Source organism: Haliaeetus albicilla, chromosome 20 (assembly GCF_947461875.1).
Source record: "Haliaeetus albicilla chromosome 20, bHalAlb1.1, whole genome shotgun sequence".
Taxonomy (NCBI): Eukaryota; Metazoa; Chordata; class Aves; order Accipitriformes; family Accipitridae; genus Haliaeetus; species Haliaeetus albicilla.
This window is the reverse complement of record NC_091502.1, coordinates 4,842,825-4,869,063: the sequence shown is the minus strand read 5'-3', so window position 1 is coordinate 4,869,063 and position 26,239 is coordinate 4,842,825. Positions and strand designations below refer to the sequence as shown.

General features: G+C 41.5%; 1 protein-coding gene across 4 annotated transcripts in view; it reads left to right on the top strand.

Moving 5' to 3' along the window:
- The window catches only part of MTUS2 (microtubule associated scaffold protein 2), a 310,760-nt gene that overhangs the window by 36,042 nt on the left and 248,479 nt on the right, over window positions 1–26,239 (top strand). Inside the window, exon 3 of one of the 4 annotated variants that reach the window (XM_069808063.1) lies at window positions 25,341–25,401. The exons of the other annotated variants lie outside the window; for them this stretch is intronic. The gene's annotated coding sequence lies outside the window, so the exon portion shown is untranslated. The remainder of the gene's footprint in view (window positions 1–25,340; window positions 25,402–26,239) is intronic. 4 annotated transcript variants of the gene reach the window in all.

The window sequence follows — 26,239 nt, the reverse complement described above, 5'->3', positions numbered from 1 at the left end:
TGGCATGTTTTAAAATGTGGACAACTGCATTCCTTGTTTTTTAAAATGCCTCTTTTTTTTTTTTAATGAAACAATCTTTTTCTTTGCATGATGTTGCAATGCAAAGAAAGGCCAGTGAGTAGCGGAGGTGTGAGCAGAAGAGTACTGCCACGGAGTCCCATTAGAATAGATGGGGAGGAAAAAGCAGAAAAGGCAAGGAGAACAACCCCTGACACAGAACCACCCTCACTGAAACATGGGTCTCGGGTCATGTTAGTTAAACTGGATAAGAAGAGGGACAGCAGTCAATGCAGGTTTTGATGTCAGAATTAATTTTGTCAATCAATACACTTTGCCTAATCAAATATCTGTATGCCTTCAAGGATTAACACTTCTGTATTTAATTTATCTGTCCCTGGTTAGGATCAGAGTCAGGCTAGATTATAATAATATCCACTTTAACTTTGATTCTGTGTTTCCTCGGCTAAAACACGACATAAGTTTTGTTGTCTCAGAAAATGCTTTTGCACATACCTAATGCGTGTGTGAATCCTCCCCCTCCTTTCCTAGCCGCAAAGAGCATCGGTTTGCGTAGATGCCCCAGGGAATTACATTTTAGCGCATCATTGTGTTTGAAATTCCAGATTTCTTAAAGTGAACCTACAGCCTATTCTCTCTTCAACCACATAAGATACTTTTTTTTTTTTTTTTTTTTTAGATTAGAAGGATGCAGGACTTAAAGGAAGATTTGCTAGCAAACAGAGCACTAAACTTGAGCATCAGGAGGTCATTGGCACTTCCCTCATTCTGTTATTTATCTGTTTGGTGACATGGGATGAAACATTTCACTGCTCTGTTTATTCCACATGACTTTGGTGTTTCCCCACACTTTGTTTTATCCTGTCCTGCTGTAAACTCTTTGAGGTGGTGTCGGTTTCTTACTGTGTGTTTGTAAAAAGCCTACAGCACTTGACTGTCTGCCTGTGAGCAACTGAAAATGAGGGCATATTTTGGGATGACAAAAAAGTAGAAGATCCGTGTCTCAAGGGGTTAAACGTAATAAGTAGTTGAGACAAAATAATTTTTTTGGTTGGGCCTAAGATGCCTGGCCTATTTCTAGAAGGAAGCTTTCATTTCTAGTAGCAGGACTACATTGGGCATAGTCCGCAGGAATTCAGCCAGAGAGGAAGACAGTTATGAAGAAAAACCTCTTTTGCTGAGCTGTGGTTCTTCATGTTAATATAATGCATAATTTCCCATTGATCCCTCAGATATGGTGGTTTTCTAATATGCGTAGTTAGTGTGTGTTGCTTCAGATGTCCTTGGGAAGCAAACGTAGTTTTGGACTCGTACTGTCTGGGCTTTGCCCCCTACGGCAGGTCCATGTCCCTGAGCTGGGACCAGGACACCTCTTCTGGAAACCTCCCCCCATCCTTCTCTGCTGGGTGGCTGAGAGCAGTTACACAGAAAAGAGATTTGAGGACTGCAAGAAGGAAACAGGGCCACCCCTGCATCCAGACTGGAGAGGCTGTGAGGGACCATGGTGACAATTTTGACCTTCTTTTGTTTCCCTCTGCCTCTGGAAAGGGCGTATCAAGATTTGTTGGATTGTGCTAGATTTTTTCAGAGCCCTGTGGATGCTTCTGTAAGCACTATTACTGTATTCTTGCACATGGTAGAGGCCAGTTGATAGGAGTATTTTGCTTCAATCAGATCTTGGTGACTTCCTCAAATCCGGTTGATAAAGCAAAGCCCAAACTACTCTTAGATCTTCAAAGCGTCCATCCACCTCTCTGATTGTGCCCAGACCAAGTACTTCAAAGAGTTAAAAAAATCTATAAATTAATTCCTCTGGCCTGTTTCCTTCCCCGAGATATTTCATTATAGGACAGGTTGAACACAGGGAAGAGATTAGCAAGTTTTTGTAGTTTTGTTCATGTGCATATTTGGATGAAACTGTTATAACATTTTTTGTGACATCTGCAAATTGCTTTTTTAAAGTAAATTTAATCCCTTTGAGCATATTGTGCACTTTATAGCTCTTAAATGACGCTTAAGCTCCAAGTTCTGTCACTGTTTATGAAAAATGGGTTGTCTTCATTTTGTAAAATCATGAGAATCTCTTAAGCCTGCTGGCTTTTGTTGCAGTCAGTGGGATATTTTTGCTTTGGATTCCAGCTGGAAGAGGATCAGCTCTCCTGCTACTGGGAAATGTACCTTTAAATTGTCCTGCATCCTACTTCATTAATTGATGCATTCTGCACTAAGCCATGACATTTTCATTTTCTAAGCTGTTTCTTAATTCCAACACTGAATAATTAAAAAGGAAAAAAAAAAAAAAAGCCCAAGGAAAACATATCACTGAAGACCATCACAGAAGCTGTATATACAAGAAGACATGCAGATTGTAGGGTGGATTGCAAACATAGACGAAGAGCTACCTAAAAGCCAACATAATCCAGAAGCTGTATCCCCAATTATGCGTGTGTAGGGTTTTTAAATGAGTGCTGCAACACCTTCATCGAGTGCTTGTTTGGTACTTTTAACTACAGAACTTGGTGTGGAGTTACAGGCTGACATAGCAAAGCAGTGTCATTAACCTGTTTTCTCTAGAAGATGGGATAAATGTGGAACAGCGTGTTCTCTTAAAATGATTTTTTTAAGTGCCATCTACACAGATAAAGCATGCAGTGGTGTCCTACCATATTTCTGCAGGAAAATTAAATAATAACAAAGGAAAACGGAAAAAAGGCAGTGCTTTTTGTGAGGGGCTGTGAGGAAGCAAACTGAAAATTGTGGGTTACTTGCCAAGAGCCATCATTCTGTGTCTTTGGGAGAACAGCAAGTGTTTTACACTATCTTCTCGCTTGGTATTTCACTTTTTGTAACAATACAAAACCATAGCAATGTGTTTTAATCTTTTGCCTCTCTGTATTGTGCCTTATCATCTTCTCCTAAGTTTCCAGAGAAAACAGGATTTGGAAACTTTGATAGAGGAACAGATCAGATAAATCTGTGCAGGTTTTCATCTGATTTGTACTGAAATGACACTACGTGCAGTGCTGTGGCAAAAACATGGGGTAAAATTAAGACTACACAGCCTGCAGGAATTATTAAGATTTAATAGCAAGACTGAAACCTGATGTGCCATTCCCAGCCCCGTTGAGCTTTACAGCGTGGCATTTGGATGCTATTGTAAGTGTGTTTCAAAATGAGTCTCCGCTTGGTTATGCAAATTATTCTTGTATCAAGGAACCACTATGTGCTACAAAATTAAAACTGGGAGGAAAAATAACCGCTGTGGGATAATATGCAATAAATCCACTGAAGCTGCTGACTCTGGTGAGGTAACGTCTTGTCCCTCTATGGGTGGAACATTTCTCTGTCGAATCATTACAGTTTTGCTCAGAAACATCCTACTGCTTGAACTGCCGTGGGAAGAACAGTAATGTCAAGCAGATATCAGGTTTTCCCAATAGGAGCATCCTGCTGGGAAATGGGGTGCACTGATGTGATGGTCTGAAAAGCTCAGCTGCGGCAGCTCTCTGTAATTGCTATTCCCTTCTGATTTCTTTGCTGAATGCACAAAACTGCTTCTAACAAACAGATCTGAGAAGAAAATCCTTGACTTGTCACCAATGTAATACTCTGCATGCTAAACTGGGGTTTGTGACTAGATTGCCTTCATTGTTTCTTGCGATCACTATTTGATACTGAGTCTCTCATCTCCTGCTATGGTGCCAAAGCCTGACACTGAGAGCAAATGCTTCTGTTTCAGTTGGTGATGTTTAATTTTTCATGATCAGTGCAGTTTAGTGCCTCCCCAGGTAGGAGGCTCCAATGCTAATTAGCAAGGAAATGTTTTCTGCCTTCACAGGACACATGTGCACTCTGCATTTCGGTTCTGTTAAACAGCTGGGCTGAGTGGGATTGGTGGTGGTGGTTACTGCTGGCTGCACCGAACAGCCTTTTTTTTTACTACTATTGCTGCTTGAAGAAAACAGTGCTCAGTTTTCTCTCCTAGCCCACACAGCTGCAAAAGAAAAGCTTTTTTTATGTGGAGGCTGTTGAAGGAGACATATAGTCCTGCTTGGAAGCTGGTAAGCATCACATCCCAGAGAGGAGTGCTGTGTTTGTGTGGTGTGAACAAAGGGCAGGCTGGGTTTGGTTCTTGTGTGTATTCTTTAGTGATGAGGAGTTTGGTCCTTATAATATTAGTTGGCAATTGGCTATAGACCTACAGCAAAAATCATCTCAGACCTTCTATGATGTATTTAAAGTTTGGGGGTTTTTTTGTTTGTTTTTGGTATGTAGTTTAAAATGATTGCCACTTAAGGTTTATTTTCTATGACCGTGTTAAGCTGAAAAGAATGGTAAGGTTTATCTTTTTTTGGTAAGCTTATATCAAGGCAATTGGATAGCACAGCAGTTATTATATCCCACTTACAGGCTGTTGTATGGAGTATTCTGGGCATTGCTTATGGGGGTTGTTTTGAATGTATACTTTGCCTAATTTCCTAAACTGTTGTTTAGCCTCCTCATTCATTTTTGAACAAGTCGCACAGAATTCTGTTCTTCTCTTTGATTCTGTATTGTTTGCCAGGAGGATTTTCAGCAGTGGTGTGTTTTAGTCTACTGCACAGAGTAGAGCATTAATAAAGAAATGTAAGCAGAGGAATTAGAAATATCCGATCATGATTTTTTTTGTGTCTGTTTGTGCTGAAGAGAGGTGGCTGAAATATATTAACACAGCAAAACCTCCCTTATGATAAAGCAGAAGGAAAAGTTGAATGTTACGTGGACTATACCCTTCAACACCATAGGCAGAAGAGGCTGCCGTAGAGCTTGGACCTGCCTGGCTGCTCTGGTGCTTTCCTGTCTAGGAAATTCCTGTTTCAGAGGAGGGGGGCCAGCAAATGGAAGCAGCCCTGGCAGAAACCGGGCACAGAGCTTGCTTTCCAGGGTCTGCAGCCAGTTGCTCCCATGTCCGTATATCCCCAGCTAGTGCAGCGGTGGGTCCTGTCCCCACGGAGACTGCCGGTGGCCTTGGTGCCTGTGAGGCGTGGGGTGTACGTTTGACTTTCCGGGGGGCTGTTGACATGTCCTGCCCCACAGGGAAGCAAAGAAGAGATCTTCAGCTGGGACAGATGAGCCCCACAACGATGCTTTGACGAGGGGCAGGGTGCAGGGCTCCTTTCCTCTGTGTGTTTTGTGGCAGACAGACTGCAGAGCGGATCCCATGAAAACATTGGGGTGTATATGCCTTTCTGTAGAGGGTCTAAAGTTTTTAGAGCTGCTGTAATTAAGCTGAAGAGATTCTTAGTTTGGAAAACAAAAGTTTAGTCTCAGCGCTCAAATCTAGGGCTGAGATTTCTCACAGCAGAGATCCCTAAACCCATAGCAAATCCTAAAGCTGCGCCTTGAACACAGTGAGAGGTGTTAGGGTCTGAATGAACATAGCAAATCAAGCCCTTAGGACTTAAATGAGGCCCTAAAGGACTTACAAAGCTGCCAGGTTTATGTGTCACCACTGACCATATGTGGGAGGTAGGTATATACATGGACAGCCCAGTTTCTCAGCGCTCAAGAGGACAGGATTATGAGCACTCAAGAAAATGTTTAGCAGAAACTCGAGTGTTGCATGGTGTGCTGTTGGTACGTGGGTTGGTCGGGCTTCTTGGATCGCTGTCCTCTTGAATACTGATGCTAATTCCACTCAGCTCTTGGGTACCTGTACATGCTCCTCCAGTTCTTACCGTGGGTTTCTAAACAAAGTGAACTGCTTTAAAAATGTCTCTTCTTTCTCCCCCAAATTACAGAAAGCTTGTTAATGTTTTGCAATATTTCAGACTCTTTTGCCAGAGTGGAAAATGAACAAAAATTACTTTTTTACCAAAATAAAACACAAAGAATTTATTAAAAATGATTGGAGTGGCTCAATATATTTGACTTTCTGAAGTGCTACTGCTGAGTTATTTTAGTGTGAAGTTGGGAATTGTAACTGAGTAGTGTCAAATCAAGGTGCTGTGTGTGTGTTTGAACAGGACAATACAAATTCCAGCTAAAGGGAAAGCTGGCTCTATGTGTAGTGAGATTTTAGCATTTGCTTTCAGATTTTGGATGGGTGTATACATTGGATGAGCTAAAGAAACAGTCCACGATTTCTTACCCTTCACAAATTTTGATTTAATCCTCGTTCTTAAAATAAGTAAATGAGAAAAGCCAGCTTGAGAGCTCACGGGTGTCAGTGAATGACTATGAGCTGCCACTTTCTTCCTGGGCAATGGTAATTCAAGCAGATCTTGCAGTTTTCTCTAAGTCCTGCAGGGTTTGGTGTGGTCCCTCCTGCAGCCAGACATAGGTACCAATGTCCCAGCCTTCACTGATGACAGAAACCAAAAGGGTAGTCCTCATGGAGGAGAAATCGAGAATATAATTCACAGACACTCAAAGAAAGAGTGGTAAAAAAACCAAAACAAACAAAAACAAAAAACCCTGACCCAAAGTGTGGCATTAAAAATTAGTAAAATCTCACTTTTAAGGTAGGCTGTGTTATTAGCAATTTTTATTGATAGGATGGTGACATGCTGAAACAAGAGGGTTTTGGAGCTCTGGGGAGGTTTTCTCTGCAGCCATGGAGGCTAGAAACTTATTTCTTTGAAGTTGAAGCTTTCATTCTTATTTAATCTCATGCTTCCTGGAGCCAAGTCCTTTAAGAAAAAACACTAACGTAAAATTCAGCAATTTGTTGCTGCTCCTCAGGGATTTTTTTGGCAAAATTGGTCTTGCTCATCCCTTTTGTGTTCAGTCAAAATTAGTGAGCTGCACTTGCCACAGCAAATCAGCAGGATTTGCTGAGCCCCCAGCTCCTTCTTTGAGTAACTAGATTGCTGACTTCTTATTTTGGGCTATACCTACCTTTGCCCTGGTATGGAGGCAACAAAAATAGTTTGATATCTGTGTTAGGTCCCTTCTAATTAGTTTAATATTTTCTATACTTAAACTACAAGGTGGAAAGGTTGTTTTCGAATAAGCATGTCTTGAGTTTTTTGTTCCAGTCAAACGTTCCTTTCAGAAGACGGCGGACCAGTCCCACTGAGGTGTGTAGCTCCCAGCCAGAGCCAGGAACTGAAACACTTTGGTTTGTAGGAGTACATTTTATTATTGATACGTACTGTGCATACCACATACTTCAGCAGAGCTGAGCAGCCTGTGTGCTAGGGAAACACTTCCAGCAATAAACCTGAGCTGAATAAATTCCTGTTTCCTGTAGCTGGGGAATATCCATATGTCACTGGTGAATTCTGCCAGCTCACATGTTGAAGTTCTGGGTCTGATATCGAAATTTAATTTCCAAAGGGATTTACTAAATCGGTGCCATTATAGATAGGGAAGCACATAAGTAAATGCAGATTAATTGATTCAGGAGAACTGAACTCCTTGCTTGGGAGAAGAGTGTCAGGGTGGGATCCTGTAATGGATGTCTGGGTGTCAGAGTAAAATATTGATGATCATTTCTGTGGTTTGGGTCACTGGACTGGATGAAATGATATCTTATAGAAGAAAATTGATTTGCATTCATTCATGTTTGGGATGCACAATTAAGTAAGAGTGCTGTCTATCAGAAGCCATGATGCTGTGTCTCGGTTGGTTACTATAATTTTTTGTGTGTTCAATTCCTACAGTATTTTACCTGGGACCTTTCAGAGATCTAGAAAATTGCTATCAGAAATGCACAGGAATAAGCAAACAGTAAAAAAACCCCAAACCAACCCTCATCTAATCTCATCTAGTACCTAGTTTAAAGTGGCAAACCACCATGAATTCAGAATTAATAACACCACAGCTAATACTGTCTTGTTAAAAAGAGTTGTGATTTTAGAGCATCCTACTGCATTACATAGTGACGAATTGGAATTTCAGTGTTAACTTGTAAGTAATTCGAATTCATCAGTCTATATATCTCTGTTTATTGAGGTAAGAAATGCAAAAAAAATTGAGGGACTTTGTATATGAATGCACAGAAAAGTAGTTAGGCTTATTTCCTTTTAAAGCATTTAATATTTCATGCCTCTTGCCAGCCCAGCTGGGAATCTTTAAAAGCACATCTTTACAAGAGCTGACCAAGATTTTTTTTTTTCTTGGAAAATGCTGATGGATCAAACTCAAAACTGTTAAGTTTAGATGAATTTTTCATTTTATAGAACATTAAAAAATGTTTGAAACTGGAACAGGACACCCCTGCATTTTCAAAATAAAAGAATATGATTTTGTTTATAATTCCACAGGGTTTAAAATAAGGTAATTATTTATACCCAAAATAAAAATAAAAGGCAAAATAAAGCAATATTTTGGTGCTATTAAAAATATTTTATTTTCCCAAATACTACAGATATTACTGTTCTTTTCTGAACATTTTAGGGCCATATTCGTTTGCTGCTTAACCTATGGGAAAAAAAAAAGTTCTGCCCCCAGAATTAGAAATAACAAAGACTCAGTCCCTTGGGACCCCAGTTTTGCCATTGATTTTTATGTGGAAGACAGACTGGGACCACTGTGAGGGGTGGCCTCATGAAGCTTGTGACAATTATAAGTAGTATGCAATAATGATAGATGAATATGGAAACATACAGATGGCAGCTGGTGGTCCATGAAAGATGCAGGGAGCCACATCCAATTTGTTGTATTGGTTAAGACAGGTTTATTGTTCATCATTGTACTGCGTGGAGCATATCGCCAGTGTCTGGTTGCTGTGTGTTCCTTCCCTGAATAATTCTTGGACTTGGTCTGCTAGCAATAGCTTATTTTTTAAATACATATCTTATTGGCTATGCATTTCTGTCATTCAGTTTTAGGCCATGTCCCATTTCCTCCACTGAATAATGAACCTTTCTTTTCAAGCCTTTTTTCTCCCCTCTTTGAAATGAAACAACCGTTAGTGTTTTTCAAGGGTTCAAACTCACCCAGGTACCACGTATTTTCTGTTTTTCCGTGGTTTTGGCAGTGTGATGAGCACGAGGAGATGCTGTCCTGGGAACAGGCTGTGTGCGTCCCGGCAGTACAGGGACCTGTCCACCTGTCCTGACACAGTGGTTGTGAGCGGTCTTGTGAGTACAGGTTGGAAAACTTGACACGGGATCCAGTTTAATGCAAATAATTGTGTGGATAGTATTGGAAGCTGTCCTGGTTTCAGCTGGGATGTAGTTAGCTGTCTTCCTAGTAGCTGGTACAGTGCTATGTTTTGAGTTCAGTATGTGAAGAATGTTGATAACACTGATGTTTTCAGTTGTTGCTCAGTAGTGTTTAGACTACAGTCAAGGATTTTTCAGCTTCTCATGCCCAGCCAGGGCACCTGACCCAAACTGGCCAACAGTGTATTCCATACCATGTGATGTCCCATCTAGTTTAGGAACTGGGAAGTGGGGGGGGCAGGGTTTTTTCGCCGCTTGGGGACTGGCTGGGTGTCGGTCGGCGGGTGGTGAGCGATTGCCCTGTGCATCATTTGTACATTTCAATCCTTTTATTACTACTGTTGTCATTTTATTAGTGTTATCATTATCATTATTAGTCTCTTCCTTTCTGTTCTATTAAATCGTTCTTATCTCAACCCAGGAGTTTTACTTCTTTTCCTGATTTTCTCCCCCATCCCACTGGATGGGGGGGGAGTGAGTGAGCGGCTGCGTGGTGCTTAGTTGCTGGCTGGGGTTAAACCACGACAGAAGCCAACCCCCTTTCTTTTCATGTTGGTACCCTCTGATGCCAGAGATCCTCAGTATCAGTCCTGCTGGCCTGCTTTTAAATGTAAGGGATATTTTGGGGCTAGTCATTTTCCCATTATACCCTCAGTATTTGCTGGAGAACCTCAGCTCTGCTGCTGCCATTTTGCTGCCAGTGGCTCGTTTCAGACACAGCACCTGGTATTGATTAGAATTGATTAACATTTCTATAGTGCTTTTTCTTAATGTAGAGCTAGGTGTCATTATGCCCACTTGACAGTTGGTAATTTGCATCCTGGAAGGGTAAAAGGTCTTGTCCCGAGTAATCGAAGGGGTGATGGTGGTTGTTTTGCTAATGTGCCATGGTGGTACCTGGGGTCCTGAAGGAGGGATCTGTGCAAAGTGCAGAGTCCACTGCCCCTGCCCTAAGGGTCTCGGGAGACCTGCAAGACAGAGAGAAGGAACGGAGGCACGTCTCTACCCTTGCAGTGCTGGTGTCCATCTGCTGTATCGGAGCAGCTTCATGAAAAAGAATTTGTAAAGAAAAAAAAAAAATGCTTTGGACATCAATCTTCTAGCAACTTAGCACTCAGAATCATTTGAATAATTGAAGGTTGTGAGCTCCTGGAATGAAGCAGTGATCTAGTGATGCAGTTAGTGATCTGGTATTGACAAGACTTGCTACAACATTTTCTAGATTTCTTCATTTCTTCCTTTATTTGCATTTCTGATCTCTACATACGCAACTCTAGCAGCAAAATAGAAACTGTAAGGAGCATAGTAACTTACTGCTAAACTGCTACACATAGAAATCCTTCTAGCCTTACTTGAGTACTGCAGGTGACTTCTCCTTGACTTACAGCTATTAGGAAAAGAAAATGCTTTTGCTTTCCCAGAACGAGGGTGCTGGCTGCTGTTGGATGGGGACCAGCGGCAAGCGCCAGCCTGGATGTGCCGCTTGGCTCAGGTGAGTGTGTTGCAGCGGCGTTGGCCTTGTGCAGGAGCTGTGCTTTGATCTGAAGGGCCCTGACACAGCAGATGCTCTGCCGGAGGGACCACCTCAGGCATCAGTGCAAGTCAGACCTCTTGGTCAAGTGTTTCCTCTCCTGCTGCACGAGAGAGTGGGGAAGGGACAGAGGAGAGCAGGAGGAGGTCCCCGAGGATGTGTGTGAAGAGGGGCTGTGTTTCTTAGCCTGTGTGGGACAACGCTGGGAAGAGCTGGAGGCTCTGCATCCTCGTCATGCTCCTGTAAAAGCTGGCTTGTACAGTAAGGTTGTCACTAGGGGAACTGAAAGATAACTGAACGATAACAGTCTTACTTGCTTTTGCTTCATAATGATTATTCAGGATCACTTGAAAGATTTTTGGGTTTTTTTAATGCTCAGTTTCTCTATCCAAAAAATATTGGAAATGTCCTGTCTTTTCTCCTCTCTTTGGAATCTCTCAGAGGACTTAGATGTGAATAGCTAGGGGTTTTTTCCTCCCTTAATTGAAAGCCTGCAAAGTTTTGATCCTTAACGAGCGTATCTTTTCTTCCAGCTATTTATATGGTATCCATGCAAAATAGATGTTAACATTGCAGAAAAACAGTTTCAACCCATTTGATCAAAATGATTTCTTTTCCTCAAGGAGAAGTCACTGTTATGGTTGCCATAGACCTCCTTGTTCCCCACTCAAGAGGGTCTTTCAAGTAAATAAGACAGACAAGGACTGAATTGGAAGAGAATGTGGCAGCCTACTCTCTGAGGCCCTCTTTGTACACGATAAAGAAGCAAAGAGATCCAAGTATTAGATTCCATCTAGTACTCCATGTGTCTTGATTTGCCCAGGGGTGTCCTCTACTGCTTTGGCATTTAGGGCACGTTGAACGCTCACAGCTGGTCTTACATGGCCTCAGTTTCCAAAAGGCTGTTGCCATCTCAGCTCTCTGGAGTGGCTGCACATGTGCTGTGGGGTGCCGGTGCCTGTACGTCCATCCTGGGTTTCTGCGTGGCGGTGGGGAGACCTTAATTTCATCCCAGAACCATCAGATTCTGTATCACCATTAGTCAAAATTGATCAAATGCCCATTCTCCCTGCTCCAACTCCTCTGTCTCCAGGAGCTGTGAGCCCTGGCCTGGAAGGGCATGCTTCCATCTCAGCTCTGTCCCTTCCCTTTCCACGGCAGCCCCTCCACCTCAGAGCAGCAGTGCTCTGTGCTGCTATTGCAGGCTCCTCAAGCAAGTCCTTAGCTGCCTACTTACCAGAGTCACCCAGCTGCTTGAGCCGGTAAGGGTCCTACCACTGATTGCTACTTCTCAACCACCAGGCCGTGTGCCTTAATATGAAAAGAAATTTTAAAAAGTACTTTGCACTTAGATGACATGTAAATTTTGCTGTAGTTAGCTGGTATTATTTGTCGGGCTTGGATGAATTACAGCATATTATATTTGGCTTTTCTTCATATAGGGTCTTGTAGTACCATTAATAACATTTGCAAACACTATCTGCCGTTTGGGCAGAAATGGAAGTGCTGTAATGAGTCTGGACGGGGTGGCAACCACAGAATCATCAAATGATGCTCGTGTTAAAGGCCCTGCAAATTCATCTGGGAAGCATCTTTGCAGGGGAATGGACTGGCTACACGTTGAGTGAAATTGGCCTTGGATTTGGGGATGTGTAGAGATTCAAATGCATTCCCATCAGTCATTCAGAATGTAATAGTTTCCAATACCACATATTCTGCTTAGTACTGCCTTTAGCAAGCAGATAGAGGGAAAAATTAGCATGAGGTGATGCCCACATTTTCTTAGAGAATCAGACTCATTTTGCATAGGTGCCCGTGTGTTTTGTGCGTGTGCATGCGTAATCCATCACTTGCAGAGCCAGTCAGCCAGCTATTATTCTCTGGAAAAGGCAGAAGCTAAAATCTGCTGTGGATTTACACTGTGCTGGTTCTTTGTCTGACTGACTACTATCTAGGTTAATATATTATACACTCCCATGTATTATAAATATGTCTATTATAAAGTATATAGGAGGCAACAACCATAGATAAGATTGCAAAATAGTTTTCATTACACAGTTTGCTGGATTTAGATGTCCATAACTTAGTGAAACCTCTGCCTTTCCGGGCGAGATATCCCAAACATGGCTTATGTCCAAAGATGACAACCTGCTTTTAGAAGTTTTAGAGATCCTCTTAAACAATATTTTTTAGAGAGAGGAAAGTAGAAAAGGAAATGTTTGTATTTAAAGTAACTTTTGAAGTGCTTCCTTGGGAAGGCAGGGATCACATGAAACTTTAAACCTGATGGACTGATCATGCTCGTACAGCAGGGGGTTCAGTGTGCTGCAGATTTTCGGGGAAGTTATATTAGTGATCATTTGAAAACCAGCTGATGTTTGTACACAGCACAAACCCCATGAGCCCTGCTGTCAATCTCTATATGAATCAGGTATGCATGCAAAGTCAGTCAGTTTTATAATTAGCCACCTGATCCAATGCACTCCTCCGAGCTGTCTCGGAAGGCTTTCCAAGAGTTTCAGGGAATGCAAGGTCATGGCAAACAGACCTTCTTGTAGCAGCATGAGCCCTTCTGCACCTCTTGGCTGGAGGGGATCAATGTCCTCAAAGTAAATAAACTCAGCTACACACAGGGAGTTCAGAGGAGCCTTGGAAAACTGCAGCCCTGCTATCTCAGGAGGGATATCAGAGTCCCAGATACTTTCTGTAGAAAAGTCTCCAAGCAGGCATGCTCTGTCCCCTCCGAGCCTGCTGACGCTGCAGGCGCTTGCACGGATCCATGTAACCCCACTGCAGGGAAACTATTAAAGTTGCATGGTGGAGCACTCAAAGCCAAATACGTGTCAAGAATAAGGTTAAAGACACAGTTTTACTCCCCCATTCTCTTCCCACCCTGTATTCATTCTGTTACTTTGCAGTTGCCTCACTGCAGTGCTTTTTTTTCCTGGGAAAGCACAATTAGGTTGGAGAAAGAGAGTGCCGGGGGAAGCAGAGATGCTGCTCGTGCGAGCAGGCACCGTGCAAGAAGCTGTGCTGTCCCCAGGGACCACTCTTGGGATGGACGTGGAGCAATGCCATTGCTTATTGAGTAGCATGGTGAGGAGCTGAGTGTTCCTGGTTGTTTTTGAGGAGGAGAGGGAGCAGGTGGAGCTGCTGCAAGGACTGCCGGCGTGAGAGCAGACCCTGCGTGGCTGCTGCTTTTATGGGAACAGAGGCCAGGGAAGGTCTGCGTGGGCAGTCAAGGGCTGGCAACGTTACCAGAAACAAAACCGAAGGAGATGTGTAGCGACAGGGCCCAAATGAAAATGATTTATTGCTGGCAAGGCATGGCATATGCTGCTTTGCTGGGGGAGGTTACTCAAAATTAATTGGTGTGTGGGTTGGGGGTGCCATCACCTGTGCCAGAAGAGTTTAGTCTGCGAAAGTCTGAGGACAAGAGGCTGCGGTGCGGGGTGGGATGGGTGCTGGTGTGGTTGGGGCATGGCCAGCATGTCTGTTCCTGACCAGATGCGGCTTTGTCACCTCTGCCCTGTCGCCGGAGCTGGTGTGCGTGTCCTACACCCGGGCCAAGACCTGATGTGTGCACACCATGGTTATTCTGCAGACTATAAAGATTACTTTACACACATCTCAGAAGCTGGCACAGAGGATTTGCTGTTAGGCTCAGTGTACTAGTAACTGCTGAGAAAAGTGTCTGACTCCTCTTTTTCTTACAGCCATGCGGGTGGAGACCTTTGGAGAGCTCAGTGTAGACTTGCCCCAGCTGGGCCTGAGGTTGAGTGGTATTTGCTTACTTCAGGGACAGGTTTTCCTGCCACTTACTTACCTGGGCACTTGTTTCCCGTGAGACCTATGAGAAGGCTGGGCCTTTCGTTAGCTGCCGCCACGGATGTGCCAGCGTGTCGCCACCACAGCAAGTCCCGCAGGTAGTAAAGCTGCATTAGCGGGGCACCGCACTAATAAGGAATAAGTTAATAAGTAATAAGCTTCTAAGTCCCTCAGGAGATTCCAGAACAGTCAGCCTCAAGATCCCTGCATCAGACTTGGTGTGTTTTAAACCTGCCTTCTGTCTCTTCTGATGTTTGATGTGCCGGTTCACCAGCCGGCTTTCTCCCAACCATTTATCATTAGGCAGCAAGCTGCAGGGAGCCGTGTGCGACCTAAGGACTTGCTGCAGGAGCAGCGGCTAGAGTAATGCAGGTCACATTGGCTTTGTTTCTTTCCTTCACATGATGTACATGCTGTCTTTCTGGGCCAAATGAGGAAATTTGCTACGGGGAAGCACCCTGCTGCAGGTGGCTGCTAACACTATTGAACTCTTTAAGCAGCACCTGCTTTTTGCACTGATGCCAACAATTGTACTGCTAAAAACGGTAGGAAGTTAAACTCTGCAGACATCTTTTCAGAGGCTGTTTTGTATCATACAGATCCCATGCCTGCATGGGATACTCAATACCCGCTCAGGTGGAACTTACCTTCTGCATCAGATAGACACTGAGTTTCCTTTAGGAAGCCCGAGCTAGAGGAAGAGGCGTTGCTTACTTTTAATGAGGGCAGTTAGCCTGAAGCAATCCACCTGGCTGCAGAAACAACTTCTGCATGACGCTAACTTCTGCTTCCTCCAAATATTTGGTGTAAAGCTGAAGCATCTAGTGAGGCTATAGCCAAAAATTGATTGCAGCCTCTGGGTGTATAAACCACAGGGTAGCAAAAATAGATGCTTTTTGCCTTTCTTTGAAGAATTTATATCCTTGTTTAAAAAAATATCAAAAACTGAATAAGGTGCAGGAAGGAACTATGGAAATAAGGGAAGAAAACACAGTAATGGGCATTGAATACCTCAAAGCCTGAGAGGTGGTTTAATGTCAGTATAAACTTGGCCAGTAAAGGACTAGTGAAGAAAGGTTTCTCAAGGTCTAATAGTTGAAAGCTGATACCATTGAAATTCCAACTGGAAGTGCGTCACCACTTCTATGGCTCGATAAAGGGGCTAATGAATGAAATTTAATAACTCATGATATACAGAGGCCAGACCAGATAATTGGTTCATTCCTCTGGGCTTAAGTTCTGTGAATCTAAAGGCTGATGTACCTTCTGCAGTTTCATCAAGAAAAAATACGTACTAACTACAGACGTGGTTTCTCAAGTCTGAACCAATTTGAAAATGTTTTCTACAGTCTAGAACGGAGTTTCAGAGTGTTAGAAGTTCAGAGGCATTTTTGCTTTTTTTTTTTTGGTAAAGTTGTTCTGAGAGCAATTATCTGAATTATTACTATGTGCAATTTGGCAAGTATGTGTGATTTTTAAATATATTTAAGAAAATATTTGGAAAACAACATGGATGAAGAATCCATTAAAAAACTAATGTTTCTGAACTGAACAGGTTTTTTATCCTTTGGGAAATTAAATTATTTTGTGTTCAGACTGGTATAAATTAGGAGTAATTAAATTGAAGTCAGCAGAGTGACATTTGTCAGATTAGATGTAAGCAAGTTTATATTGCAGTCCACCAACAAGGAACCTTGTAAAATGTGCTCCTTGTGGGTTTTCTGCTTTTAGCTGTTTATTAAGACTGCTTGAATTATTCATGGTGTATAAATGATCTGATAAAGTTGAATCTTTTTTCTGTCCGTGAAAAATTTGCAGACTGCCTCTGAACGCTGGAAATGAAGTGTTTTCAGCCATCGGGTGTTTGTGGAGTTCACTTTGACTATCTGCATTTTGCTACCTGAGGGCCGGTAGCCAGTGGGTCATGTTCATCATGTGTTATTGTCCCAGCTTGGCTGACGCACTGACATCTTTCAAGCAGGATGGATATACATATACAGTGAATGGAATTCCCTTCAGGATGTGACAGGGAATTGGGTCCTCTGTGTCGGTGCATGCAAGACCCGTAGGGCCAGCTGTCTCAGCCCCTGCAGTCATACGGTTCCTGGACAGGACCAGGGCCTCCTGCCTGTCCTCTTTTCTCCCCATCCCCAGCAAAGCCAGCTTATCCCCTCTGGAGCCCTTACCCTGCAGTATCCAGCATGTGGAGTCATGGTCACGCTGGAGCATGAGACCTGCTGCCTGTCCTCTGCCCTGCGACCTGCCCATCCTCAGCGCCCATCCTCATGCGTTGGAGCTTCTCACCATGGGAAAGCAAAACACAAGAGTCTCCTCATGAATGGCTTTTTCCTTCTGTGCATATGTTAATATATATGCATATATTCATATGCACACGTATGTATTCATAAGGAGTAATCAGTAACCAAAGTCTGGGGAGGGGAGGAAAAGCCTCTGCTGCACGACTCTCCTCATAAATTTTCCTCCTGTGTGACGCAGAGAAAAAGTGTGGGAAGAGCATGCAATCAGCAGTATATTCTTAGGGAATTAGCGTTGCCTGGTATGCTTGAAGTAGTGTATTGATAAAAATGTGTTTTTAATCGTTTGGAATGGTTACACTGAAGCACTGCTCTTCATGTTTCCCTTGCATTAGCCTCTGTCAAGCTATTCTTAGAATAGCCTCGGACTTGGAATGTCTGAATTTAATTACTGTTAACACTAGAGATATTTAGCCCTATTTGAGGGAGAAAAAAACCAGAAACTTTTGAGAGCAGAGATAGCTGTAAAGATAGAAGCATTCATAAGTTTGTTAGCTGGTCTGTAGTATTTAAGCTTATTTCCATAGCAACATTATCAGTTCAGCTCCAGAATTTTGAGATTTTTGTGTGCCCAGTAATTAGAACTAATATCCTAATTTTAGCAGAGATATCACATTTGTATTTGGCAAGAGTCTTTTAACTAAGCACACTGATTGGAGACTGAAATAATGTTTCATTTTCCTTGATTTCTCTTTCCTGGATCACTCCAGACTGCTTAACTAGCTAAAAGCAAATCATTGCAGTCTGCTTTCTCAGTACGTAAGACTAGTTTTACCTTTTGGGAGAACAGATGCATAAATATATATATAATTTACTTTATAAATATAGCTAAAAGCTTGCCTATCTGTGCAATCCTTGGTAAAACATAAAGGCAGACCCAAAGTACAGCAATTCAGAATACCCATATAGTCCTCATCTAGCACAGTGATGCCCTCTCTCCCTGATGAGGGATTTGCGTGGGATACCCCTGAGCCCAAGAAGGGAGGGTGTCCTGCTTGCTCCCAGGCCTTTCCAGCCATGGGGTCCTGCAGTTGGGGTGTGCAGGAAAGGGACCTCCCCCACCCCCTCCCGGTCTCGCTCCCCACCTGCAGTTCCTGGCTTCCCTGGAACTTCCCATTAACCTCCCCAGAGGCCAACCTGCCCTTTGCAGGAACCGTTTTTCTGAGCTTCCCTATAAATAATCACCTGATGAGATGCATAGTAAATAGGGAGAGTTTTGGCAGCACACGGGGGGGTGTTTTTGAGCCCCACAGAAGCCTTCCCAAATGCTGGCAGGTAGCACCCAAGGGTTGAAGAGGAAGGGTTGCCTGCCCCTCATCTCCCCACTGCCATTTCTGCAGGGCTGAGGGCTATGATTTTTTTTCCAGGGCAGACCAACAGCTGCCTTTTTAATAACAAAACAGAAGGACTACAGGAAAGCTGTAACACCAGACTGCTGTACTTCCACTGAATTCAGTGCAATGACTCCAGCTTGTATCATTTAGCCCCGTATGACCAGACTCTGCCTATTTCTTATAACCAGCTTGGCAGTATATACTATTTCATAAATATATACACGTTTGCATTCCGAATTAAAACAATAAGTTTTTTTCTCACTGATGTTGTCTGTGAAAAGTTATGAAAAACTCAGTAGGAGAACTTGGGTTCCTGTGGATTTATGTCCTCCATCCCCCAATACCTCTGAGCTCCCACAGCATGCTGTGCTTGATCTGTGTTCCCAGCCCGATGGCCAAATGTCAGCCCAGGCAGTGGCTAATTTGAGTTAGGTGTGCAGGGACAGCCAGCGGGCTGCTGCCTCCCAGCATGGGCAAAATATTCCTCTCTATCTTCTGTACCCAGCCTCTAATTTTCACAAAATTTGTCAGGACTTCGGTCTCTGAGACTTCTATCTTCCCTGTCCCCAGCTGTCAAATTTGCTTAGAATTGGCTAACAAGTTCAAAGGTTATTAAGGAAGGATTGACAAATGTATATATCAAGGTGATCATGTAACCCTCAATTTCCTTCAAAGTCAGGCTAAAAACCAGGTCTGCAGTGTTTTGACAATAAATCCCCATATCTAGGCAGAGTGCATAAAGACCCATTAGATCATCTACCTACTGCGTCAACGTGGTTTGGGTTCTTCTTTTAAAGATTTTTTTTTTCCCCCTATATTCAATTTGTTTTTCAATTCGCTCTTTAAAATAAGGCTAATGTTGGAAATACAACACTTTTGAGCGGCACAGCAGGTTCAGCATATGCAGTAGATATATAGTGGAAAATAGCATCAGAAGACTTGTTCCTGTTGCTAATGAGTTCTGAAGGTAAGAGAACAGTTAATGTATTCATAACAGACTTACACTCAAAGATTTGTAAGTAATTTATGGCTTTCTGTGAGTGTGAAGCCAACTACCATAAAGCTTGGACCCAGATAGAAAATAATTTTGTAACAGCAACGGACTTTGGATTTTGCACATGCAGCAATTCAGCTGTAATCCCCCTGGCAGGGAAAAAAATTATTTAGTAGACTTACCATAGAATATCAGGAGACTAATAATTTAGTCTTTGTGGCCTCTTGGGGTTCTATCACAATTTGGCATCTACTTTCCCCTAAGGAAAATGAAACTCCTTGCAGTATGATGAGTACTTTGCTAACTTGTGTTTATCTGCAAAAATTCTATTATACATCTAAATTAAAGGCAGTGGAGAAATATACTGTTGGTGTATGAACCCTCCTTCAGTGATGGATTTGTGTGTAAATTGGCAGATAGTAATTATTCTTAGGAAATACTAGTGAAATAAGCAGACATACTTTGCATGTGAATCATGGTGGCCTTTGGGAGTCTGGAACACTGATTTCTTTTACCAGGGATTTAAATGGCTGAACTACTGTTTAAGGATGAAAAATTCTGTGCAAATGTTTTTTTTGTAAGATTGCAAGTAAAAAGCACAATGGCTGCTCAACAATAGATAATGGCAAAGGGGACAGGTTGTAGACTGGATCCAGAAAAATTGCCTTTGTTCCCGGTTGAGCTGTTTTTATAAAAGTAAAGTAAAGGTGTGAGTGATGCACTGCTGTAACCAAGACCTATTCCAAAATCCAGGTAGTGACCACAGCCTTTCTAGTTACAATGAAGCAGCATTGCTTATGCTCCATAAGAATAAAATGACTGGAATCTTCATCCCTTTGCTTTTGCTCAAACTGGACAATTTTAGTTCTAAGAAGGGAAGTGGACAGAGGAAGGTCATGGTGGTGAGAGGCAAGAAGTGCTGGTTGCCTTTTCCATTGTTAGTAAGCTTGTGTGAGGACACAGCAGTTCTCTGGTCAATTCAACCAACCTGTTTTCACTTGGGGAAGTTTTCCTGCCTGCTGGCAGCCATGCTCTTGAAGGAGGTAAAGGGTTTGAAGCCCCTTGCTAACAGCCAAGTTAGGATCCCTTTCTTTAAAACTTATTTTGAGCTTTTGTACACATGTTTTGGACACATATCTTGCTGAATACTCCATTTATCTACAGCTCCTGTGAAACTGGAGAATGTTATTCAAACTCTTTAATCACAGAAGAACTTAAGTTTTTTCCTTACTTTCCCTCATTATTGTTCTCAATTTTAGTAAGCAATAGAGAGGCCTTTTAATTTTTTTATTCCTTTCGGGTTTTTATTATAATCCTTTGAGTTTTGAGGACATTGGTTGAGTTAATAGTTGGAGGTACATTTTCATCAGGTGTGATTCAATGTCCCTTGGCCCCAGGGAGGAGGTCAGTACAGAGGACAAGGAGGTTTCTTTCCACTGACCTCACATTTTGATAAGGCCATTATTTATGGGGGCGTGGTGGAATAAGCAAAGGAATCCTATGGACTTGTTCAGTTCTCTCTTCAGTGAAAACTTGAGATCTAAAAGGGATGTATATCATAAGCATAATTTGCAACCATCAGTTTCAAAAAGATTTTATGAACCATTTATGGGCATTTCTTGATTCACAGCAAACAAGTAATTGCTGTTTTAAAAATTCTGCTTTCCTCGGAGACTGTATCCAAAGAACCTTTTTTTCAAGTGCTGGTGCCCCTAGCAGCAATTTGTAACTTGCTAAAATGAAAGAACAGCTGAAAAAAAAAATATATATATTTATAGTTTCAGCTATTACAAAAGAAGTGGGTCAAAATGTGCTATTTTACCCATGAAACATAGTACTTTTTTGCCTTCACGATTAAGATAAATCGCCTTGGCTATCTGACTGTGATAACTATGTGTTGGGACTGACATTTAGGTACAAACTGGTGGGAATCTGGTCTGCTGCATACAAATGAGGAGGCCCTAACACACAGACATGTCTTTGGCTTCTTTTCATGTGATTCTTGTACGTCATGCATGAAAAAGAGACTTGTGGAAGGGTTTTTCAATGCTGCAGTATGTTGTGGGATTTATTGCAAGGAGAAGCGAGAACTGGAAAGCCAAAGAAGTGCCCTATCATATTTTGTCTGATAAAGGGATTTGTATGGCCTTGTGCTGCAAAAGATAGGATGAGTAGTGTTTCTGACTTAATGGATAGTGTGTAGCAGTAAATATGCAAAAGAAGAGACAGCAGTGTATAGTGTCTTTATTTTAGTACTCCCTTTAAACTTTTTTCCTTTAAACTTTCTATGTAGGACATCATAATCTATAAAGCAAAATCAAACAAGGTCTACCCCCCTGCAAGAAAGTTTCCTATTAACTGGTGGAGAATGTGGGGATTACTTTTGCTAAATATGTTTAGGAGACATTTTTCCCATTCTTTTTGCACTGTGACTCAGTGGACTGAGGAGTTGAGTTCTCCTGTTAGAAGGTGAAGCATTAGGTATAGTAAATGTATCTGGCCTGAAACACAGGTACTACTGGAAACTGAAAGGAATGTCTTTGGTGATTTAATGGAAGGCTAGTGATGGCATTACCTTCTGGTGCATGAAACAGGATGGGGAACCCCTGGATCAGAGTTCAAAGTGAAGACCAGGTAGCGTTAGCGAGAACAGAGACAGACAGAGAGAGAAGCCGCCTCGAGGCCCCAAAACTGGCGGCAATTTACTTTGGGAGCCCTGGATGCATGTGAAAGCTTTGCTTTGGCTTTTTTTTCCCCCAAAATTCTTGGGTAAATACTTCCGTTTTGAAAGGCTGTCCTGCATTGCTGCAAGGGAACATACCACTAGACAGGACCAAGTCTGCTCACATGTAACTGCGCAGTAGGCAGAATGGCTTGCAAGCATCTGCTTCTGTCTTAGAAGACATTAGAGGCATCAACAGTGTGTGTTGGTTGAATGACTCTTAGAAAAGGAACAAAGGGAAACTCATTGGGATCTGCTGGAAGAGTGATAGCAAGAAACCTTGATACCTGCTAAATATAGGGATGTGGTCTGATAGGGGACATTTAAACTTAATAGCATGTGGGAGCTGTGTTGTGGCTTAAATACTGTCATTCTGGTCACCCAAATTAAGCACCTGAATGAAGAGTGTGTTGTTGAGAACTTACATGACTATTTTTCTGTTTATTTTAGTTTCTAATATCTCATATACAACACTAGCTCACAACTCTTTCATTGCAGTTCATTGCTATATTGTTGACTCATTGTCCATGATAAAGTGAAAGGGAAATAAATTTTCATTTTGTTTGTTCAGTGCTTTTCATCCTGAATGCTTGACATGACCATGACCCACTTCATACACCACTGAAATATGGACACTGAGCAAATGTGTAATGATGTGCAGGTGCACTTGGCAGGGTTGAGACTGCAAGTGAAAAACGCCTCCTGAGTTGGAAATTCCAGGAAACCTTTAGCTAGGCAGTATGTCGGTAACTGTTAGCATTTGTTTGTGGTAGATGAGCATCTCACAACACTTCTGAAAAGTTAAGGAAAGCATTTTCAGACAAAAATAATACTCACTCGTGGTCATTTAAATGACCACACAAGATGGCTGTTCAGATAACAGCTTGACTGGTCTAGATTTAAAAGTATTCCACAACAAAATAGTTGGACTAACATGGTAAGAAAGATAGGCTAGAGGACAAGGAGGTTTGTCTTCAGCCTATTAGAAAATTGTGTGTTCAATATTGGAAACAAATGTTACAGGTAAAACTTTGGACATTGCTATGATTATTACTTCAGAGCAATTACACTGATATTTATAAAATCCATAATGGAGATGGAAGGGAACATCTACTGCACATGTATACTTAAATAAGATCTTCATTGCTGTGAAATAGTTTTGTTATACTTTTATAAAAAGCAGCAGTTCTTAGTAAAATCAGTTAAATCATTTAGAGGAATTAAAGTGCTGACAAGCTAATACCTATCCTTCTAATTATTGAATAAATTAGCATAAAGGAAATAAATGATGCATTCCTGTATTTACAACTGAAGGTTATTTTATTAGAATGACAATTTCTTAAATCGGGTTGTTTCTGAATATTCAGGTGTGACTTTTTTTTTTTGCAGCTGAAAGTAAGACAGATACATAAAATGAAAGCACATATTTAAGAAAGTATACTATATAAAAGTAATTTTCTTCTATTTTACCAGTCTTATGGAGTTGATTATGGGATTTGTAGATTGCTTTTTCTTTCTGCTTACATTAATTGCACAACTGGAACTTATCCCTGTTGATAGAAGCTTGCTCTTTGATTCAATAAATCTATTTACTTTCAAATAATTTATGAAGACAAGTGCATTTACAGAAGTTTTAAAAAGTTTGCCTTTTCAGACTTACATCACAATATTGTTTGGATTAATAGTGTACCCACATTCCAGAATTCATATCTTTTCCAATAAAAATACATGAAGTCATGTTGACAATGCAGGGTGCAAGAGTATTCTGTGAAACTGTATTTCACAGAAGAAATTATAAATTAGAGGTGCTAATTTTTTTTTGAGTTTGCTATTTGGTCTACTGCCTTTTTTTCTGTTTTGTTAGAGAGGTGGGTTTTGTAGGGGCTGACCCCGGTATGAGAAGGGGTGTGTGCAGGGAGCCAGAGCAACAAGTTGGCTTTGGTAGTCAGACCATGAAAGTCTCATGAATTTCAGATGTTTTCAGACTTCAACCGTGTGCTGAAAGAGGGAGGAGAAGTGAAAACAGATGACTGTTATCAGACTTGCCATTAGGTTCAGAGGGCTCATATTGAATTAATGTGAAGTCTGTGCACTGATCAGTCCTCGGTTTGGATGACTGGCACTGTGTTGTAAATAGCAGTAAAAACTGCTGAGCATATTGTCTAAGCTTTCCTTGTAATGGCAGCATCAATCACTCCATGTTTAACATGCTTACAGGCACTTTTTTCATCTTCTGCCATAGTATCTCTTCCAGTAAAAGAATGGATTAACAGCTGAGCACTCGGGGAAAAGAAAGGAGTCTTCTCTGAAGAAGACTACATGAAAGTCCAAAGAAAAGCATAATTTATCATGTGTCACTTGGAATAATGAAGCACAGAGAGATATCCTCCTCATCCTGCAGAATCAATAGTTTTTTTAAATTTAAATGGAAATATATAACTGAGAAAGAGGATCATTTGTCCATTGAATACCTGTAACCAAATTATATAGTAACTTTGATTTATAAATGCATTTTTTTCTGGTTGGAGAGAGATCAGTCTAATCACATTACACATTTCTCATTTTCACAGCCAAAATTTCATTCTTCCTGGATATCAGTCAGACAATTCCTTCCTCTCTCCCATGTCTTGAGTATGAATAGTTATCTAGGAAGATTCAGGAGCAGTATGTAGCAAAGGAATCCAACTGCAAATAAGATAAAACAGAGAGAAAAAACTTTACCTGCATACTAAAATATAACTTTCTATTTGCCAAGTTTGCACAACACCCCCTTGAAGTAGTCAGTTTACATCACTGCTTGTACTCTACATGAGTAAAAAATAGTATACACAATACATAGTGGTGTAAGGGGTGGGGTTTTTGCTGTAATCTCAGAATATTTTGTTAGTAAATAATCTAACATTGGTTTTTTTCACAGTACTGTTCTAAGAGTGTGTTATATAATAATTTCCGTGGCCACTAGAATTTCCACAGTATGTGCAAATTTCTTATCAAAGCAATTCTGAGAAATAGGAAAGTGTTATTTACTTATGCTCTCTCTAGCACAAAACTTCAGCTGGCAACACGTCTCTATCCTGAAGATTGCATCCTTTAGGGGTTTGGAGTCCCTAACCCTCTGAGCTGAAAACTTCATTTTCTTTGACTTCTAAGACCCAGGAATTCATCCTGCCATAAAAAGTGCTGCATCCACGTTTGAAAGTTGCTCACATTGTGTTCAGTTTTCATAGCACTGCACAGGCCCAAAGCTTGTGCTGAATTGCAAGCAGCAACTCAGGCAATAAAATGAATAGAAAATCTTTGGTAAGCTAGTTCAAACGTAATTTAGACTGGTGCTTGTGTGAAAAAACTGAACTGACATTTTAATAAATATTCTGTAATTCAAAGAACTTCCCTATTAATGTAGAGTGAATTGTTATTTTTTTTTCCCATTTTGATATCTTTCCAAGGCTTCTGATGAACAGAGAGCAAGAGCCTTCCTGAAGGAGCATCTTCAGCAGAAACCAAATAGTAAGTAAATACAGTAGGCATGCAAGGTACACCTTGCAGACAGCTACTCGATTCCACATAGTCTAATAGATGCCTCCAGAAATTACACTTACTTGTAACTGGAAAGTCGCATGTAGTACCCAGTTTATGTACAGCTCCATGCTCTGTTCTCGGACTTGCACTGGTGGGCCAGTAATCCGTGTTTCACAGCTAGCTTTCTGTTCTCTACTCTTTGTCAGATGTACAAACCAAACAAGAGATTGCAAAATGAAAATATTTTCTAAACAGCTGATATAAGTGTGCTTTTACCCCCCTTCAGTCAGTCTGGGTTTAGATGCTTTGTGTTAGTCACTTCATAAGAAACAAGCAGCTGTATTGAAACTGAAACTAGGTGCCTGTTATAAACCCATTTCTAATCCCATCCTTAATTTCCCACCAGGGAAGCCTAATCTTTCTGGAAGTCCACGTGCTGAATCTTCGTGGTGAATAAGGGATCTCTGGGAATGTTAGTGAAAGAGACTTGGGTAAAATTGTGAAAGTTCACCTAATTTCATAGTCAAAGTCTCAGTTTGGGGTCTTTGTTCTACTTCTGAAAGAGCTGGACTAGACATTCCGCGTGAGCTTTGCTTCACCTGTCTTTGGGGACTTCCTTTGGACTGTGAACATTTTGCAGGAAATAATAGGTCACTTGCAGAGGTGTACAGTAGACTCATCACCTAAAATGCAGAAGGGAAATTATTAATTGGATTTTTTTGAAACTTGACTGCAAAGGTTTGTCCTACTTTGGACTTGACATTTTATGCAAATTATTTAGAACATTTGTGTATTAATTAGAAGAGATATATATTACCATATTTAT